This window comes from Pteropus vampyrus, unplaced genomic scaffold (genome assembly GCF_000151845.1).
Source record: "Pteropus vampyrus isolate Shadow unplaced genomic scaffold, Pvam_2.0 Scaffold127, whole genome shotgun sequence".
Taxonomy (NCBI): domain Eukaryota; kingdom Metazoa; phylum Chordata; class Mammalia; order Chiroptera; family Pteropodidae; genus Pteropus; species Pteropus vampyrus.
The window spans coordinates 1,958,427-1,965,681 of record NW_011888908.1 but is presented as its reverse complement, the minus strand read 5'-3'; the positions used below and the strand labels follow the sequence as shown (position 1 = coordinate 1,965,681).

The window sequence follows — 7,255 nt, the reverse complement described above, 5'->3', positions numbered from 1 at the left end:
GCCCCGGGCCCCGCGCGCAAGGAAGCCCCGCCCCACCGCCGCGGAGCTGCGGGGACAGTGAGTGCGGGCGGCGGCCCGGGAGGGGCTGAGGGATGGCGCCGGGCTTCCCCCAGGAGCGGGGACCTGGCCGGGCGAGGCTCGGGGCGTCACTGCAAGGCTTGGTTCCCCTGCACTTCGGGGGCACCTGGCGGCGAGGCCGGGGCCGAGGAGCGGATCAGGGCTGCGGGATCGGGTCGCGGGAGGGAGAGATGGACGTGAAACCCGCGGGGAGGACCTCCCACCACACCTGCTGCTGTCCGCGCCCCTCCGGTCTGGTCCGGGCCGGCGCCCACATCCATCCCTCAGTGGACGCGCCCGAGCGGCCCGCCCTCCGGCCCGCCCAGGTTTTAACTGAAGAGGGAGAAAGCGGCTACTCTCTCCCTCTCCCGCACTTGGCCCAGCCTTGTGGATGGAGCAGGACTTGGGACGGTGACGGTTACATAGCTCTGGCCCTGTTTCCATTGACAGTTTTGCCTTGTAAATAATTTCTGATCTATTTGTATTTCGTCTGTTTATTACTGTTTTCACGAGGGGTTAAAAATACTAGAAAAGATTTGGGTAAAGCAGGTCGTCTGTTCCGTACCGGCGGTTTCCTCGACAACCTTTTTAGGGTCATAGGTGTGAAAACTGGAGCCTCTCGCTAGACTAATGCAATTTTGCAATCATTTTCCAGTCTCTGCCAGATTAGTCTCCCTAAAGCATAGCTGCGAATATGCCAAACCTCTGTTCAAAAACCTTCAGCGCCTTCCCCTTGCTCAAAGAAGACAAAGCGCAAACCACTTTGGTTGGCTGCCATTCAAATTCGTGATCTCCCCCGCCTGTCATTTCTTTATTTCTGTGTCCTCACCTGAACCGCTCTCTCCATTCCTCGTGGCATCTTCCACATCCGTGCCCTTTCCTAGAATGCCTGCACCCACTTTTCTGCCTGTCTGAATTTTATTTAAATGTCATTTTCGAGTGTCTTCCAAGTCTCTTTAACCTCCATATGAAACTAATATTTCCTTTCTTTTAAATCCTACTCCAATGTGTGTGTGTGTGAGAGAGAGAGAGAGAGAGAGAGAGAGAGACATGTGTGTACCTTCCCTAGGCTATAATGCCACACTTTGCCTTGTACTGTAGTTGTATGAGCGGCTACTGCTTTGTCTTCTAGACGGGAAATTCTGTGCAGGTAGGGTCTCTGCTTTGTTCCTCTGTATTTGTCATGCACATGGCACACGGGTGTGCACATACAGCATGCTTAGTGAATGTTCGAGTAACTGATCTAATACATTCACACTTGAGAATAAAAACTTGCACATGTTAGTGTGTTGTTAGCTATAATGACACAGCCTTCAACATTTTGTGATTTAACGTATACAGTAAGTCCTCATTCACCTCACATGAACGTCGTTGGGACGTGAGAAGAAACCAGAGTCCCTGGAGAAAATCCACGCAGACATGGGGAGAAGGGGCAGACTCCGTGCAGACGTGAGGAGAACGTGCAGATTCCACACAGATAGTGAGCCCCACTGGGAATCAACTATTTTTCTCATCAACGTCACAACAAACAAAACAACTTTAAGCGAAATGACGTCACTGGAGGCCCTGGTGTTCCTGGTCAGTGGGCAGCTTTCCTCCAGCTGGTGGGAGGACCAGGCTCTGGCATTAGCACTCTGCTCTTGGCTCACTGCAGCCAGCAGGAGGGGAAGGAGAACGTGCAGAGAAAGACCTGCTCTCAAAAGCCTCCGCTCCCATTCCAATCATGGAGGTAGCTGCTGCTAGGAACAGCTCGCTTCTTGGAGGAGTGAGAGTTTTGGTAGGCATTCAGCCTTCTCCGCCACCCTTAAGTTCTGCTTATCCACCCCCGGGGGCTTTTAGCTTGAACATCTCTTGCTCGAAAGCAAAAGCAAACTCTCCTACTTCTGCAGTCTGGTTAGGTTAGCAAAGGCTGTGTTGTACCACAATTTAAACATAGCTTTTTTATTTATGTTTATCATACTGAACTGTACTGTTTGTTTACCTTGTCCCCGCCCCCCCAATAGATTGCTTTTGCATCTTAATTGTTTTTGTATTTCATCTTCTAGCACAATGACTGGACTTGTGGATAAATAAATAAATAGCTTTCTCAATGAATCTACAACTTGTCTTTATGTTCACTTGATCATTATTTTGGGTTAAACAAGGCTAAAATTTAAGATGATCTTACCATCCGCTGTTTGATGCTTGGGCTATTTTTAGCTTTTTTCTCTCTGTTATAAAAAAAATATAGGATTTGACATCCTTGAAGATAAATACTTGAATGTATCAGTGATTAGTTCTTTAGCATAAATTCCTGGAGGTGGAATTGCTGGGTCAAAACTATACAAAATTCTAAGGAGCTACGTCTTGCTAGATTGCTCTCTAGAAGTGCTATATACATACACTGAAACCTTATGCTTCCTTGAACCCCATCTTACAGTGTCAAGCATTAGAGAAAATCCTTGCCATTTGGCGAAAGTCGTAGCTCATCATATTGCTTTTATTTGAGTGCTAGTGGGGATGAACATTTATTAACCATTTGTATGTTTTTCTGTAATGAATGATCTGTTCTTTAATAAATGTACTGTCTATAGGGTTTGTTTTTATTTTTTTTTAAGTATCTTTATATATGTGAAAGAATTCAAGTTCTTCAGTTCTTTATGTCTCCATTTGAAAAGTTATTCCGGACACTTCTGGGCGGAGTGAGCTGACACAAAAGGGTCTCCATTCTGCTTCATTATATTTCAAATGCTGAGTAAGGCGTCATAAGAATTTACGGATATGTGGCCGGGCTAGGAACCAAGAGAAGGAAGTCCCCAGGTGCCAGAGATGAGGGAATGTTCACGCAGGAAGCCACTGTTGAGCACCTGCCGAAAGCTGAGGTCACAAAGGAGTTCTCTCCCAGTTACCATGACCGCGTCGCAGATCTCTCCAAAGCTTAGTCATGGAAAACAACCATTTATTGTGCTCATGCATTCTGTGGGTCAGGAATTCGGACAGTGCACCAGAGGGACAGCATGGCCCTGCTTCACAAGTCTGGGGCCTCCGGTGGAAGATTCAAAGGCTATGGGCTGGGATCACCTGCAGGCTCATTCGCTCCCACGTCTGGTGGCTGATGCTGGCTGCGGACCGAGACCTTAGCTGCGGATGCCAGCTGGAACCTTAATATGGTGGCCTCTCCCTGTCACCTGGCTTCCTCACAATATGGTGGCTGGGTTTCAAAGGTGAGTGTCCCAAGAGAGAGCCAGTGGAAGATGTATCACCTTTTATGACCTAGCCTTTGAAAACAAACAGTCACCTCTACGGCATTTTATTTTCAGAGAAGGGAACAGAGACTTCACCTCTTGAAGGAGTGTCAGCATTCCATTGAAGGAAGAACATTCTTCTTTGAAAAATAGAACCCGCCACAATTACCTTGACACTGAGATGATGACTAGAAAAATACCCCCCATTGGACTGAGGAGGCTACAAGGAAGCTTGCCACGCACTTGAACTAGGAAAGAGTCAACCGCGTGACAGCTTCGTACCCTGCATAGCTCAAGTCTGGGGTCTGAATTCATATTACGACATGGTTAAGGAACCACAGTCCAAGAAATTGACATATAACTGATGTGGTACCTCTGAAACCCAGGTCCAGGCAGAAATAAATGGAAAACCTCTCTGAATAGCAAAGTTTCTGTAGCTCAGAGAACACCGGATTCCTGTCAATAGCAATCTCTCTAAAGACGAGCTCACAGAGATTACAAATTATAAAAGAAATGAACCACAAGGAAGGTGCCTTAAAGTCAGCTGACTATAGATGTTCATGACATCTACAAAACATTTTCACAGCAGCAACCAGATTAGTGTTTAATTGAATAGCTGGGTACCAGAAGCTAACCAAGTAGACATATAAAATTAACCATCACAATTGCCAAGACCCGTTAGGATTTGCAAAATAGTGACATTTCAATACTATCATTTCTTCATTTATTATCTGGGATTCTCTATGAAGAGAAACTTGCCTATCATCATTCATTTGGGTAAATGCTTGATTCTTGTATGTACGAGGCTCTAAATCAAGTTGATTCTTTAGTACCCTCCCAAGATGATTTTGGTGATGCGTTATTTTTTTTAAGTATCATAATACACTTATGCATATTTAATATATTCCAATTTATTGCAGATAATATTCTTATTAATGTTTATACTCCTTGGTCAGTTGGCGCTTCTTCAGGTTGGTGACTGGTTCCCCATTCCCTCCTCTTCCTACCACTGTGAATGGCACCAGACACACACAGTCCGCAGGTCCTCTAGCTGCTCCTTCATTAACCTCCATCCAGCTTCTCTCTCAGTCCGCTTTCTCCTTGGTTTGGGCCCTCACTTCCATTCACCTGTCGTCTCCTAATTGGCCTCCTTGTTCCCATCTGTCTTTCAATACTGTGAAAGTTAAAGTAATATTTTAAAATCTTAAGTCTAGTCCTTCACTAGCTTCCATTATTTATAGCTATGGTCTCCAAAATATGGTGCTTAACCTCAAGATATGATCCATTGGGAAAGAAGATAGAATTCCTATTACATATCTGTTTTAAATTTGAGAAGTCGTACCCAGCATAACACCCGGTAAATACTCAATAGGTCCTTGTTGAATGAATCAGCGCAGGGACTGGCGGGCTTTAGTAGAATATAGTAAGTATTTTAGGCTTTGTGGGCCATTGAGTCTTTTGCAACTACTCAATCCCGCCCTGTGGCCAAAGGAAGCTATAAGAAATATGCAAACAAGTGGGGGTTTGTTTCTGTGTTCCAACGCAAATTTATTTACTAAAACGGGTGGCAGCCATAGTTTGCTGACCCCTGAATTAGAGTATGGGGGAGGAGGCGCTGCCTAGAGATAAGATGGCAAAAGTAGGACCAGAAAGGTTCCTAGAAGGTTCTGTATGCAAAACTCAGGAGTTGGCAAAATAGATTTTGGAATTATATCCAAAGACCAGTGTCAGGGTCAGATATCATATAACTATATGATTATAAATTATAAATGCTTTGAAGAGAGTGACAGGATGCTATTAACAAAGTCCTGTCTTGTTCTTGGAGATTAGGAGAGTTCCTTGAGAAAATGTCACTTGAGTTGATATCTGAAAGATATGGAGTTAATTAGGCCAGGGATAAATGAAGGTGTCTATGCGTCCTGCCTTCCAACTCCCATGTGAAAATGAAGAAGGCCCGAGAGCGTGGCCGGGGTAGAGCAAAGGGAGGCTTGAATGAGAAGAAGGTGGAGAGGGGGCAGAAGCCGAACCGGGCAGTGTCTCGTATGCCGTGTTAAGGATTTGGGTCTTTAACCCGAGAGAAATGGAAAGCTGCCCAGGGTCTGAGCAGCTGCGTGACATGATGAGATTTGCTTGGTCGAAAGGCCAGCACGACTGCGGGGTGGGGAGTGGATTAATTAGAAGGGATGAGGAAGAAGCACGTGCGGGCCGATGACCTCCCCAGTGGTTCAGGCTTGCCGGGACTTCCTGCGAGTGCGTTTTGTCATGCGTGGCCATCTTAAAGTTAGCTGTTCTCCGTAGTCATCAGAACCATATGCAATCTATAGCTTTCACATATTCACCTGCGTAAACCACCTAAGGGGATTGCCGAGAATAACATCAGATGAAAATGGTAAGCATACATTTTTAGGCATAGTGAGTGGTTTCTAAATCATAAATGAGAACACCCGTGGGTCCTGGAGTACGTCTCTGGGAGTCTCGGGAAGGACAGGGCACACACCAATGAGGGCTCCAGGGGAGGGTCGCCTCCCAGACCAGGGCCCCGGGCCCAACAATGGGAATAAACTGGGATTCTGGCTGCCGTTGTCTATGTCACGACTTCCCAGTGGAGTGGGTAGAAACTTCGAGCAAGCCGCCACCCCAAGGTAGACCTCCGTGGGTTGCTCCCATTTCAGGATTCTGTGAGCTGCCATCCAGCGTGTCCATGAGCCGCCGAAAGCCCAGAAGGCTGGTCTCCCCGTCCACCGCGGCGCTGACTGAGCCGAGAGCTGGCTGGGAGGCTGTAGCCCTTCCGCTCTCCCCTTTCTGTTCCCTTTTTCTTCTCCAGGCGAATGGAGATATGAGAAGACATTCATAAGAATCGTTAAAAAAAAAGGTCAAAGTACCTTCATCAAGGTTCTGAAATTTGAATTTTAGGGAATTTGAGCGGGTACACGGAGAGCAGTGACACCATCATCCGGGCAGGAGACGGGGTGGCGAGGGGGAGAGGCCGAGACGTGGACAGACTGAGATGTGGGCAGATTGGGCGGTAAGGCCAACAGGTCTCTTTGAAAGACTAGGCTTAGGAGAATGGAGAGGCTGGCAGCATCGGCCGTCAGGTTTCTGCTTGAGCTTCTGGAGGACGGCGATGTCACGTACTGTGTTAGGGAGCACTGAGAAAAACAGACTTGATGGGGAAATATGAGATATCTGAGTGAAGACGTCCAATAAGCAGTTCGTTATCTATACATGCTTACTGCTCAGAACAGAGGCCCGGAGATACAGATGTCGGATTCTTTGAAGAACGTCCCGGGAGGGTTCATTACTCTAGTTCTGCCTAACTGCTGTCCTTGAGTAGAGCAGTTTGTCAGACGCCTCTGTGTCACCGCCCAGCAGGGCACGGCACAGAGTGGCCTGAGCCGGTCCCCCTGACTTGGGCTTCGCTGCAGACTTAGCCTAAGGGTCATCTCCTTCCAGCCTTTCCTGAGAATTAACTCCCCCCCCCCATGTGCTTCTCCAGAGCCCGTGTGTACCTTTTGGCTTGAGATTTACTTTTTACCCAACTCCGATGTGTTTCTTCCCTACTCAAAACCTTCTGGTGGATTTGCAGTGCATTTAGAATACAATCCAGACTCTTTATTATGGTTTACAAAGCCCGCAGTTATCTGATGCCTGCTACCTTTCAGCCTGATCTCTTCCCCTCTCCTCATTGCAAGCCACATATCGAATTTTAAAAGATGTGTATTAAAGTATAGCTAACATACAGTATTATATGTTTCAGGTGTGCACCATAGTTACTCAACACTTATATACATAAAGCCACGTATATGATTTAAAAATTTCTAGAAGCCACATTAAAAAGCTAAAAAGATGCAGGGGGATTAATTTAGATAATCTATTTGATTTAGTTCAAGATATCAAAATATTTCAACATAAAATCAATATAAAAATTATTAATGGGATAATTATTAATTCCTTCCATTCTTTTCTTCCCACAC

At 46.3% G+C, this 7,255-nt stretch overlaps 1 long non-coding RNA gene across 1 annotated transcript in view; it reads left to right on the top strand.

The window, feature by feature from the left end:
- The first annotated feature begins 5,150 nt into the window (after positions 1 to 5,150).
- The window catches only part of LOC111744097, a 14,667-nt gene continuing 12,562 nt past the window's right edge, over positions 5,151 to 7,255 (top strand). Inside the window, exons 1-2 of the long non-coding RNA XR_002782002.1 lie at positions 5,151 to 5,161; positions 5,282 to 5,284. This is a non-coding gene — a long non-coding RNA (uncharacterized LOC111744097). The remainder of the gene's footprint in view (positions 5,162 to 5,281; positions 5,285 to 7,255) is intronic.